Source organism: Lissotriton vulgaris, chromosome 8 (genome assembly GCF_964263255.1).
Source record: "Lissotriton vulgaris chromosome 8, aLisVul1.2, whole genome shotgun sequence".
Taxonomy (NCBI): Eukaryota; Metazoa; Chordata; class Amphibia; order Caudata; family Salamandridae; genus Lissotriton; species Lissotriton vulgaris.
Genome location: NC_141696.1, coordinates 1,127,501,440 through 1,127,514,580, shown reverse-complemented (window position 1 = coordinate 1,127,514,580; position 13,141 = coordinate 1,127,501,440). Strand labels below are relative to the sequence as shown.

Here is a 13,141-nt window from a genome sequence, read left to right as displayed (position 1 = left end):
TAATGTTCTAGTACATTTACATATTTAAAATGGTCCCAAAAGTTTAAAAGAAATGCAATCTACATAAAATACTCACTGCTTTTCAAAGGGATACACTTTTTGCATGATTACAGCATAGTATAGCAATATTTATCTATAAAAAAAGCTTTTCAAGCTTTTATTAGTAAATATATAAATATAAATTATTTTTATCCAAAAATATATATGCTGATATAGAGAATCCCATTTCATGTTTCACAATTAAAGATGGACATAAAGCAGTAGTTTAATTGAAGATACAACAATAATCACAATTATTTCCTCAAAGGCTAATTCTCTTCATGTCCAGTACTGCTGATTTAAATGTGTGCTAACACTGAATGCAACTGTTAAGACATAATAATACGTGTGGGCAAAGAATGTTCTCCAAGATGTTTCCATGACGTTAACAGCAATATGGGCAACAAGTTTGCTCTGAAGAATCTTTGCTGATGCTCAGAATAGTCTAACACATAACCCACATAATTAATATATCCGGTGAGGAAATTATTATTGTACCAATACACTTAAAAGATAAATTGCCAGAAATATTCTTGGGTACCAATCATGGTGGACTATTAGTAGAGTACAGCGTTTAGAGTCTTGGAAGTAACAAGAGGATTTTTTTAAAATTAAGTGATGACTAATCACCGTGAAATCCAATCAGTACACCCTGAACCTTTCAAAACGTGCTCTAGAGCAAACGTCTACTTTCCACCTAAAAGATCTGAATCACATTAAATACTAGAACGCATTAATTGGGTGCCATAGCAAATCCTTTACATGCCATTCCAAAGCTGCTGTCCCTCTCCAAAATGCACATTATATAGGAATATACTTTGCCGCAAGATGTTGCACTTCTGAAGCTTTATATATATATATTATATTTTAACATTTTGCACACTGAAAATAGTAGCTGTATGTACAAACTCATCGATTTGCTTAATCAGGCTATTTTGTCGAGGAGACATAGTTCATTCTTGGTTTTCCAGTTTTCTTACATTTAAGGCATACATCAAGGAGTTATTTGCCTCTTTACAGGCAACCTGTAATTTTGTACAAGGACACCCTGTTCTTTTTTTGACACTAACATCCTGCCAAAATGTAAACTTGTCTGATTTTGTGTATATGGTTTGGACAAATATTGGCAATAAAAAGCAAGTATTCACCAATGTAATTAACCGGTATTTAGTGGTCAAATGCTTACAATGGCTATGCTCTAACCTCTACACAAAGCTACACCCCTGAATCTAAAACTGATATTTAAGATGAAAGAAGATTTGATATGTTCTTGTTTATCTGACAATGTACAACGCTTATGGTTTCAAGAGGACATGTCGCTAGGGCAGCTTGTTTATGGCAGTTATCTATGCAAAGGACATTTCTAAACAAACGATGTGACTCAAAAACAAAGACAGTATATATATTGTTTAAAAACGTAGTCTGGGATGATTTTTCTACACTGGCATTACAAACGAACTAACCAGTACTCTGGCTGTAAAATGTTTAGAAAGTTTGTTTCCATGACCATTTGGTCTCAGTGAGATGCACCTCATTGCTATATACATCCAAAAGCTCAAATTATACAACTGACCAGACTCGAAAAAAAGTGAATTATACTTCTGTTGTAAAAGTAAGAATGGAGGATGGGACCTTACATTTGATACAGAAAAACGCAAATCTCTTTTGAAATATAAGGTTAGGTAAATGCTGTTTATTTCAGGAGGATTTCTCTTTCTTGCTAAGAGGCGAGTCGGCTCAATTGAAGGTCGCTGCTAGATTTACTCCATTTTCTTTTTCTTTCCTGAAGGGCTTGCTTTTCCATGTGACGGGCTTTTTCTTCATATATTGTGCCTGCGGAGAAGTGTGTGTCCTCCACCGTCGTAACCAGAAATTGATGAATTTCCACATCATGAATGCTTGGGTTATGCTTGTTGATGCCAATACACTCATTCTGATGGCCAACACATTGAAGTTTCCAAGGCTGAGATGCACAACCTGATTAGTTGCTCTGGCAAGGCCAAAGCCCACAGTAAGAACTGAGAAAATCAAAGTAAGCAGTCGTCCCAAAAAAAAAAAAAAAAAAAAAAGAGCCCACAAGGCAAATACTTTCTGATATTTCTCTTTGCTGAAGTAAAAGAGACTTTTGTGAAAAAGGACCTCCACAAAATAATGAAACACCAGTTCTACTAGAATTTTAGTAGATAAGCCACTGCAATGTGAAAAAGGTAAAGGCCAATGTAGACGAGCTGCGCAAAGAATATCTTCCTTCTTGGTTTTTTGGAAATAGAGTTCTGGAAAAGCATTACACCAATATGCAAGCTGTGATATGTAGAAAACCTTTATCTGAAAGGGATGGATTATGAACATGAGGATGGTCTTTACACAAAGCAGTTAGATCTGATGCATAGTTTTCCGATACTATAATGCTGGTTCCCCAAGCACAGGAGAAAAGATAGAAGGCACTGAGTTGACCAGATTCATTGAACTTGCTGTATTTTGTTTTCGAAAAGTGTGTATGATGGTTAATTTTATCTAGCACATATGCTTGGATAATTTGCATGCATGATTATAGCGACCAGCATATAGAAAAAAACTGTGGCCACATCTTTGATACCATAATGATAGAGATTAATGGATTCACCCAACTCTGTGATTGGAATGGTAACATTGTACTGAAGAGTAACAAAAAGGTCAGCTGCTTTATCTGAAATCTCGAACATGAGCCCTAGCAGAAAGACCATAGCTAGGCACGATATAATGTCTGCGTGGTTCTGTGTAACAAGCTCATGGCTGAGCACAGGAGGGTTCTTTTTGATCTTCTTACGGCTGGCCATGATGTTGCCAATAGAGGCCTGGCAGCAGCAGCGGCTCCTCTGCTGCTGTGTACTTCAACTCCTTTCTTTTCCCTCCTCCTCCCACCCTACTGCAGCGGCAACTAACACACGTCTGCACTAGCAGTAACGCTCTAGTTCCTGCCAAGCCGTTCCTCTCCCAGCCACCACCAGGAACGGGGGAAGCTAGAGCTGCCAATCAAGCCAGGAGGGAAAAGTACAGACCACAGCTCCTAACACCTTTGAATAGATACCAGTTTCTTCAATCACTTTCTTCTCCGTGGTGAACACTTTCAGTTTCAGAGCAGCAGCTAAACAATTCTTCATGTCTTCAAACTAACTCACAATCCTCTTTACAGTTGGAATTCACCTTACTCTTTAGTAAACTTCTATGAAATGTGCAAATTGCAAAATTACTTATGAATTTGCTGTAAAATTCAATCATTCCTAAGAACAATCACAGTTCACCCTTGCTTTTTTGGGGCTACCGTGTTCAGGATAGTGTCGATCAGCTTAGCTGTAAATTGTATCCTGTGGAAATAAATCTTATGACCCAGATCATTTATTTCTGTACATTTTAGCCTGTATTTTCCTTTTTTTACTGTTAGAACTTATTCTTTGAATGTATTTAATACCTGGCTCAGCCTATCATCATGTTATGCTTCCGATTCACCAAATATCAACACATTTTCTTGGTAAAAGAATACCACAGAGATACCTTTGAGAATTGAAGACATAGCTCTCTGAAACACTGATACCGCTGAAAGAAGATCAAATGGCATTCGTTTAAATTTGTATAACCCCTTGGGTGTAACTAAAGCTGTCAGAATTTGTGAATCAGTGTGCAGACTCACCGATAGTTAGCTGATGTTAAGTCCAGAATGGAACAAACCTAGCTCCCACTACTGCTGTAATTATCTCTTTGTTAAGGGCTCTAATATCAATGCACTAACAAATCTTGCCATCAGACTTCTTTGCTACCACTACATGTACCAGCAATTCCACTACCAACACAGGTGCAATGACCCCCAAATTGCACAGATTTTCTAATTCTCTCCTCACAGCATCAAATACACTTAGGCAGTCTTCTTACCTTGGTTGATACTGGAATTGCCTTTACTTTCAACTTAATTTGGTGTACATATGTTTTGAGGCAACTCAACTTGTCATTACATTTTTCAGGGAACTCTCTCTCAAAGGTGACTTTTTTTTATCCCAGAGCTAGTGGTAGTCTATACCAAAATATGTGGATTGTTGTTCGTGTTGAGATAGACACTGAAATCTTTTTGCACAGGTCACCTCAGAATGATTTCCTCTTTTATCAACCCATATATTTTGCAGACTGTATCTACTCTTGTACTCAACTTTACCCATGAAGTAACCTTTTATCTTTATTGATTGTCCTCAGTACAATCCCACGCATATGTCTGTTCTGTAACTTCCTTAAAAGAACAATTTTTGAAATACCTCATCAGAGATAATGATTAACTTAGAACACAAATCAAACATAACTTCTACTTCTACATCATCAATTTTCACCACATCTTTAGTATTACTAAAACCACAGTCAGACATTTGTAGAACAATCTCATCACATACGCCTGTTACACTTCACTTTTCTGCTTTCTTTACAGCTCTTCCACTCCTGCAACACACCATGAAGCAACCCTGTTCCCCATATTTATTGAAGACTGCTTTTGTCGCATGCCAATCTTTACTATTTGCCATGTGACCCACAAACCCAAACCAGTAACAATGACAGCTGAAACTAGATTCATTTTTCTGTTTTTTCAACATTGTTTTGCTTTTCACTACTTGTACCTCAATGTTTTTTTCTTCCACCCGCTGTATATTCTCTTTACCTTTTGTGCCCTTCTTAATTTCTTCTACACACTGCATCATACGTGCAATTTGCTTTGCTAAAATTATTAGCTCACACATTGGAGGATCATTTTTCAACCAGAGTTTCTCACAAATGTTCTCAATGTTACAATTCCATACAAATTGATGCCTAATGCTTACATCATTGATTGCTCCAAACTTGTATGTGGCCCGTAACTCCCTTAACGCAGACACAAATTCTACAGCGGTCTCCCTTCTATTTGAGCGCTTTTCCTAAAGTGATAACATTTGATTATAGTACTAATTCTAGGTAAAAAACTAGTTACTTACCTGTACACTATGGTTCTCCAGTATCATCTCTCATAGATTCACATGCTTGTATCTTCCCCGTCATCATGGTGAGAGTCTCACGGTAAAAGAATAACCATAGCAGTAAAAGAAAAAACTGCCTAGAAACCATAGAAAAGTATATCATTGGGTAACCACTAACCCTCATTATGTGGCCCAAACCACAGCCAATCAGCTGCCAGCCCTAAGATACACCATCCCCAGCAGAGCCACCACACCTCAGATTTCCAACAGCCCAAGAGTGAGCTACGGATGAAACCAGAGATAAAGGTTGTCTACCTAAGAGGAAACGGGGAGGCGGCGGGCCGCATGTGAATCTATGAAAGATAATACTGGAGAACCATAGTGTACAGGTAAGTAACTAGTTTTTTCTCCGGTATTGAATCTTTCATAGATGTACATGCTTGTATCAGAATAGAAAGCAGTCCTTATCCCATGGAGCGTTTCTAGGATAGACCCCTTTGTCTCTAGGGGTTTATTTTTTTAAACGCCATCCTGTACATTTTGAAATTGCTGTAAAAAAACACTCATTAAGAGCTATCAAAAACAGTGCTTTACAGCTAAGAAAATACATATATATACATATATATATATATATCAAAAGACAAATACCTTAGTGAAACAGGTGCTGCAGGGCTGCTTGACTGACTGCTGAATCTGCTTTCCACTCCGTGTCCAGACAATAATGCCTGGTAATGTGTGCACATTTGTCCATGTTGCTGCTCTACAAATGTCCGGGAGGGAGACCACTGCCAGCAACGCTGTTGAAGCTGCCATCTTCCGAGTGGGATGAGTGCGCACTTGCGCGCACAAAGGTTTTCTTGCTTTTTCATGACATTAAACGATGGCAGATGCAATCAATCTAGAAATGGAAGACCTTGACAGGGCCAAACCTTTCCTGGGCCCAGCATAAGCTACAAGTAGTTGGTTTGTTTTACGAAAAGATTTTGTTTTGTCAATGTAGAATTTGAGACAACTCCTAATGTCCAACGTGTGCAGAGATTTTTTTGCTGCAGTAGATGGGTCTTTGAAATATGTGGGCAACACAATTGGTTCATTGAGATGAAAAGCCGTAGGAATGTTGGGAATAAACTTTGGGTTTGTCCTGAGAATTACTTTATATCGTCTGAATTGTAGGAATGGTTCCGCAACCGAAAAGGCCTGGATCTCACTGACTCTCCTGGCAGAAGTAAAGCTACTTTCAATGAGATGAGCTGCAATTCAGCTTTGTGAATCGGTTCGAATGGAGCTCTCATGAATTGAGACAAAACTGTATTGAGCTGCCAAGGAAGCGGTGGATGTTTAACTGGTGGGTACAGTCTGAACAGACCTTTTAGGAATTCTTTAATCAGTCTTTGAGACCAAAGTGATGAACAATCCAGTGTTCTGCGGTACCTGGAGATAGCCACCAGATGTACTTTTATTGATGCATGAGAAAGACCGGCCTTGACTAGGTGTAGTAGATACAGAAGTATTTGCTCTGGTGAAGAATTAAAAGGGTGTAAAGCTTGTGTTAAACACCAATTGCACAATCTCTTCCATTTTGCTGTAAGGACTTTGTTGGTCAAAATTGCTCGAGAACTGGCTAGTATCTCCTGTCATTCTTGAGGAATATCGAACGATTGAAATTCATGCTCAAAAGGGTCCAAGATGACAATTTTAAAGAGCTCAATTGCGGGTGAAGAACCTGTCCTTTTCTCATGGAAATTAGATCCTGAATTACTGGAAATTGCACTCTGGGTTCCACTGACAATTGAAGAAGTTCTGTGTACCAGAACTGTCTCGGCCAAGCTAGGGCTATCAAAATTATGTAGCATGGTTTCAAACTCATTTTCCTTAAAATCCTCGGAATTAGAGGGAATGAGGGAAACACATAAGCAGATATCCCTGTCCAGCGAAGGTGTAGAGCATTTTCCAGCGATCCTGCTTGTGGAAATCTGCTTGCAAAATGTTTGCATGTTTTGTTGTGTTGATTTGCAAACAAGTCTAACTTCGGTTTTCCCCATAGACTGAATATTCGTAGGAATTGCTCGTGAATCAATTCCCATTCGTGGCAGATGGATGGTGATCTGCTTAGGCAATCTGCGTTTGTGTTGTGCACTCCAGGAACATGTTCTACCTGCAGAGCGATTTTGTGCTGTAAGAGCCAATTCCAAATTTCCTGGGCTTGAGCTGACAGGGATTTTGACTTTGTGCCACCTTGCTTCAGAAGGTAAAACATTGTTGTCGTACTATCGGTACTGACCTGAACCGGCAAGCTGCAGTTTCTGGGAAGGAAGGCTTGAAGGCCCAAGAATACTGCTTTAATACCAACAGATTGATGTGAATGCTACCTCTTGAGTTGACCAATGGCCCTGAATCTCTAGTTCCTGCAAGTGTGCTCCCCAGCCCTGTAAGGAAGCGTTGGTGTCATGACGTAACTGGGAGACTGAGGTTTGAAGAGGAGACCCTTTGTTAAGTTGTCCCTGATGCCCCACCATGACTGTGCGCGCTTGATCTGGGTTTTGATATTGAGTTTGTCCTCGAATGAACCCAGGGCTTGAACCCATTGCTTGTCTAGAGATTCTTGCAGTGGTCTCCTGCGCAGACGACAGTTGGGAACTAATGGGATGCAGGACAACATCATTCCCAGCAAAGATTTGAAGATCCTGATTGAAGTGGACCTTTTTGATTTTATTGTTGCTGTCGAACATAAAATCTTTTGTATGCGTTCTTCCGAAGGGTATGCTTTCGCTTCCTGAGTATTTAACATTGCTCCAAGGAATTGAAGCAACTGAGCCGGGATAAGTAAAGACTTCTCCTTGTTGATCCGAAGCCCCAAATCTTCCAGTCGACCAGATATGGAAAGATCTGTAGACCTTGCTGCCTCAAGTGCGCCCCGACCGGCGCCATACACTTTGTGAAAACCCTTGGTGTACATCTGAGGCCGAAGGGCAACACCTTGAATTGGTAGCGGCGCCCCGCCACCACAAATCGCAGATACTGTCTGTGCTTTCTGTGAATTGGGATATGGAAATAAGCATCTAAGAGGTCTAATGATGCCATGTAATCTCCTCTGCGTAGTAATAGGAGTTTTTCCTGCACAGACAGCATGCGGACCTATATTTTTCCTATGTACTGACTGCTTTTTCCTTATAAGGAAAAAGTGCAAATAGAATCCTTTTCCTTGTTGTTTTGGGGAAACCGCTACTATTGCTCCTTTCACAATGAGAGCTAAGACTAAGGCTAAGAGATGGTTTTGTTTCCTGTGAATAGGTGGTTGAGTTGGAGGTTTTTGTAAGAATTCTAGGGTGTGGCCTTGCTGTATAATGTCTAACACCCATTTGTCCGATGGTATTGACTACCAATGATTGAGATAACGAGAGAGGTAATGGACCTGCTTGAGGCGAAACGTGGCCGGTGGCGCCTGAAGAACGTCACTGTCTCCGTCCGGAGTCTTGCATCTTTCCTCTCGCAGCAGGCTTTCTCCTAGCCTGCTGTTGATAGGATGTGTTAGAGGACCGATACTGCTGGCTGTTGGAGAATTGACGGTACCCCTGCTGTTGGTAAGGTTGGTACCTGTTTGACTGAAAGGAGGATCGCTGATGGAATTGTCCTCTCGACCCTCTACCACGAAAGGATTGAAAACAGCCCTGCTGTAGGGACCCCAGAGCTCTTACTGTGTCTGTGTCTGCCTTTATCCCCTGAAGCGCCTTGTCAATGTGCTTCCAGAAAAGGCTCTCCCCATCAAAGGGCATGTCCATAAGCTTGGCTTGGACTTCGGGTCTGAAAGATGTGGCTTTCAGCCATCCTTGCCAGTGGAGCGCCACTGCTCCAGCCATCCGTCTGAAGCTCCTTGTTACAATGCCCATTGCTATGTCAATGGACTCCGACGCTGCTCTAGCTTCGTCCTGGAGAATTGTAGCCACTTTCTCTCTCTTATCGTCCGGAAGGTGAGACAGAATTGGGGCGCTATCCGACCACATTTGTCTATTGTATCTGCTGACGAGTGCCAGTGCATTTGCTGCAACTGATAGAAGCCGCTGCCATCACTGCAAAGCGCTTTCCAGCGCCATCCATCCTTTTACCCTCCTTGTCAGGGGGAGCCCAACAGGCAGAGACAGGACTCTGGGAGCATCTCTGTGCTACCTGCGTAACAACCGACTCAGGACGCGGGTGTCCTATCAGGCACGCTGGTGAAGTCTCAGGAGCACAATATTTCTTCTCAATTTTTGGAATTGAGGCTGGCACTGAGACCGGGTTCTTCATCAATTTTAGTCCCATATATGTGGGATTATCAGGATAGTTCTTATAGATTTTTGAGATGTTTCTTTAAAATCATACGGAAAACATTCATTCTCCTTCACAGGCAATGAAAGTTCAAACCTCTTCGAGGCTTTTTCCATCAGATCATGGAAACTGGCAATGTCCTCCGCACAAGCTCGCCTGCGGTAGCGGCATGGAAGGTGATGTTGGGACAATATATTGATCCCATTTGTCCCCTACGATGTCATCTTGGGGTAACTCTCCTTCCTCCGTTTGGTCTTCGGGATCACTCTCCACGAGGTCATCCCAAATAGTTATTATTTTCGGAGTGTCTACTATTTGCACTGGAGGCGGAGATTTAACTACTGGTGTCTTAACCACTGTCTGTGGTATATTTGTTATGATGGATTCCGGAGCATTGTCTTCTGAAAAACGATGATAATAGCTGTTTATCATGTGCCTTAAATCAGATATTAAGGATATAGGTACAGACATATGTTTATGTTTGCAGATTTCTAGAGCGCATGGCTGCCCGTGAGCGTCCCAGCGCTAATGATAGAGTAGGTAGGAACAGGTGAGGGATTTTAAGGGAACAGCCAGGTCTTCAGAAGCCTGCGAAAGGAAAGAAGATTGGGCTGGGACCGGATGTCCAGTGGAAGTGCATTCCAAAGTCTGGAGGCGTTGTACGAAAACAGGCGTCCTCCTGATTGGGCCCTCTTGATCCTGGGTGTTGTCGTCAGGTGAAGATGTGTGGAGCGAAGGGTTCTACTAGTTTTGTGTGGGGTGATAAAGTCTTTTAGGATAGGAGGGGCTTTGCCATACAGGATTTTATGGGTGAAACACAAGGCCTTGAAGTGTATCCTTTCGAGTATTGGCAACCAGTGCAGTGACCTGAGGGCCGGCTTCGCTGAGCAGCGGTTGTTGGTGCCCGTAAGAATCCGCGCAGCAGTATTTTGTACAACCTGCAATTTGGCTGTCACTTTCTTTGGGGCGCCAAGATAAAGTGCATTTCCGTAGTCCAGTCTGGACAATATAAGGCCCTGAATCAGGAGCTTTCTGGACTGTGAAGGCAACAGCGGGAGAATTTTTCGCGCGGTGCGAAGGAGGCCGAAGCAGGCCCCGGCTGTTTTCCTGGCTTGAGTATTAAGTGTTAGACCTTGATCCAGCCAGATCCCAAGGCTTTTGATGTCGGACTTTGGGGTTGGAGGTGGGCCCATACATGGAGGCCACAGCGTCTCAGGACGGAAATGTGACTGATTGCCCATAACCAGGATCTCCGTCTTATCGCTGTTGAACTTAAGATTGGACCTGCCCATCCAACTGGCTATATCCCTCAGACAGGAGTTCAGATCGGTGGAGGGATGTTCCTGTTGGCTTAATGATACCACAAGCTGGGTATCATCAGCATATGTCAGGAGCTTGATACCGTAGGGGGTGACGATTTTTTCAAGTGGGGACATGTACACATTAAAAAGTGTAGGGCTCAGGGAAGAGCCCTCCTGGGCATTAGGGTTCTCTTCCTCCTCTTCCTCATAATTGTAAGCTTGATGGAAAGATTCATAGCGCTTAGAACCCTGTCCCAGGCGATCTTAAAGGAGAATTATTCCTGTACTTCCTGGAATTCTTCGTCAGACTTTTGACTTTTAATCTGCAGTCGAGAGGGACTATAGGCTACTCCATAAGACCCTTCCTCCTCAGACTCCTGACAATCCAGAATAGTGGATGGAAGAAGCGGTGGCATTTTTGGTGTGGAAAACTCTGCTTTCTTCTCCGTCGATGTTTAATTGAAATGAATGTGGAGTACTTTGTCGTCCTAGGTGGGAAGAAACAAGGGCAAAGGAGAGGAGTCCTGCAACCCAAAAGCCACCTAAATTACCAGGCCCTGAGCAGTAGGGTGGAGGGACAGGCAAAGTGGATTCCCCAGGGCGGGACAGTGCCTACCAGCAATGGCCCGATCAACCGGGGCTCCGGAAGAGCGCCGTGCTCATACGCCACACAGGGCTTCTAATAAAACACCCCCAAGGGGTAACAATGGCTTCACGGTAATGGGCTCGAGATGAAGCAGATCCATTAAGGAATCGGGAAGGAGGGGTACCACAGGAGGCTGAAAGCCCAGGATAGCAGCTGCCCGGTTGATAGTCCGTGCAAAAGCGTCCCCCAGCTCAGTAGTCACCCTAGGAGTGGACAAGAGGTCGTCTGTAGGAGACAATTGGAGACTAATTCCCCAGTTTCCATAAAGAGAGGGGCTGGGGAACGACTCGAAGGCCATGCCACACTAGGGACCTGCACCAGTGGCTCCCAACCAGAGAAAGCAGCAGCCTCTGAAAAAGCTGTAGCGGATACCGGAGTCGCCTGACCCCGCTGAGGAGACAGAAACGAGGAATCCGGAGGGAGGTCAACTCCAGGCATGGACGCTGGTGTCGATGAACAGATGGACACCGGTGGCGATGGATGCGTCGACAGCAGCGTCAGTGGGCGCCGTGCCAGAGTCGACTGGACGTCGACGGCCTCCACGAGGGATGCTACCTCGACGTCGACCGGCGTCAGATGATGCGTTGCCCCAAACGTGGGCTGGGTGTGGGTGTGGAGCCCGGCTTTGGGTCTGACGTGGAGCCCAGCTCCGAGCTCGGTGTCGCCGATGTCGCATCTGCCATCCGCGCAGGAGGCGGCACAGGGCTATGCATTGACTGGTGATGAGAGCCCGGCGTTGCTTCCACCATCCGCGCAGGAAGCCGCACAGGGCTATGCGTTGACTGGCGTAGTGTGCTAGTGCGACCAGGACGGTTTGGGCCACGGCCCAACGTCGCCGTCTCGGCACCGGAGCACACAACCCTGGTCGGGGAAGGATCCGCTGACGAGGTCCCGGCCTGAGTACCCTCTGCCTCTGTGGGGCCCGAAGGACTCAAATTGTATGCATTTCACTTGAGGAAATTAAACTGATGATAAAGCACCATGCAGCACAGGCTCACAAAAACATCAGTAGTTATATACGCACTCCAGACAACCGTGAGATCATGGCTATCTCTAATCAATTATTCTGATCACCAGGAGAAAATCAAATGTCAACTCACCGCCGTCCAGTTGCCAGTCTCCCCAACATCCTTCCTGGAACAAATTACTTTATATATACCTTCCAACTGTCATTGGAAGTCAGGCATCCCATCCCCGTAGCCAGTGTAAAATTGTAATACCTCCTCAGGAAAAGACAAAGGTAGGTTGAATAAATCAAAGGAAGTTTTAGCCTAACATCTCAGCAACAGCTCTGGTAACTGTCCCTGGTAACTGTTAATTCCCTTCACAGTCTGATTAGATGAGTCCACTCTAGAACCTGGGAAAGCCAGGGTTCTAAGGCTTGACTCACTAGCCAGTGACAGCTGCCAGAGTTATCACACTCCAGATTCAGAGTTTCTTAGGTTGAATATGTATTTATTAGGGATTGTGGTTTTATATAATGCTAGAATTTGGAGAAATGTGCATAGGGAAACAAAACACTCACATGCTTTACTAGTTTCAGCTGTCTGCCTTGCTCACTGTAATTTTAGTTCTATCTGAATGGTTGCCATTGTGTTGATGGAAAACTGTACCATTTCTCATAAGGATGGTATGGCATGTCTTCCTGAAGAGGAATGATCTTTATCCTACTCAAGTTGCACACCCAGTGTTGCTTAAGCATCTTTTAGAATTGGAATATGTGCTGTTTCCCTTCCTATTGGCAGAGTAGTTTGAAGGAATGGGAGACCCAACAATACTTAAGACCTTTAGATTGCAGGACGTCAGTGAGGTGTTTAAAGTCTTTGCGATTTATGAAGGTTTTTGGAGATAAGTTTTAGCCAAGCTGTAGCTCTGGGCCATTA

At 43.4% G+C, this 13,141-nt stretch overlaps 1 protein-coding gene and 1 pseudogene across 2 annotated transcripts in view; both read right to left on the bottom strand.

Annotated features, from left to right (window-relative positions):
• Nucleotides 1-13,141, bottom strand: part of CAB39L (calcium binding protein 39 like) — a 902,920-nt gene that overhangs the window by 321,055 nt on the left and 568,724 nt on the right. The window lies entirely within an intron of this gene.
• Nucleotides 1,738-2,855, bottom strand: LOC147698371 (translocating chain-associated membrane protein 1-like 1 pseudogene; annotated as a pseudogene).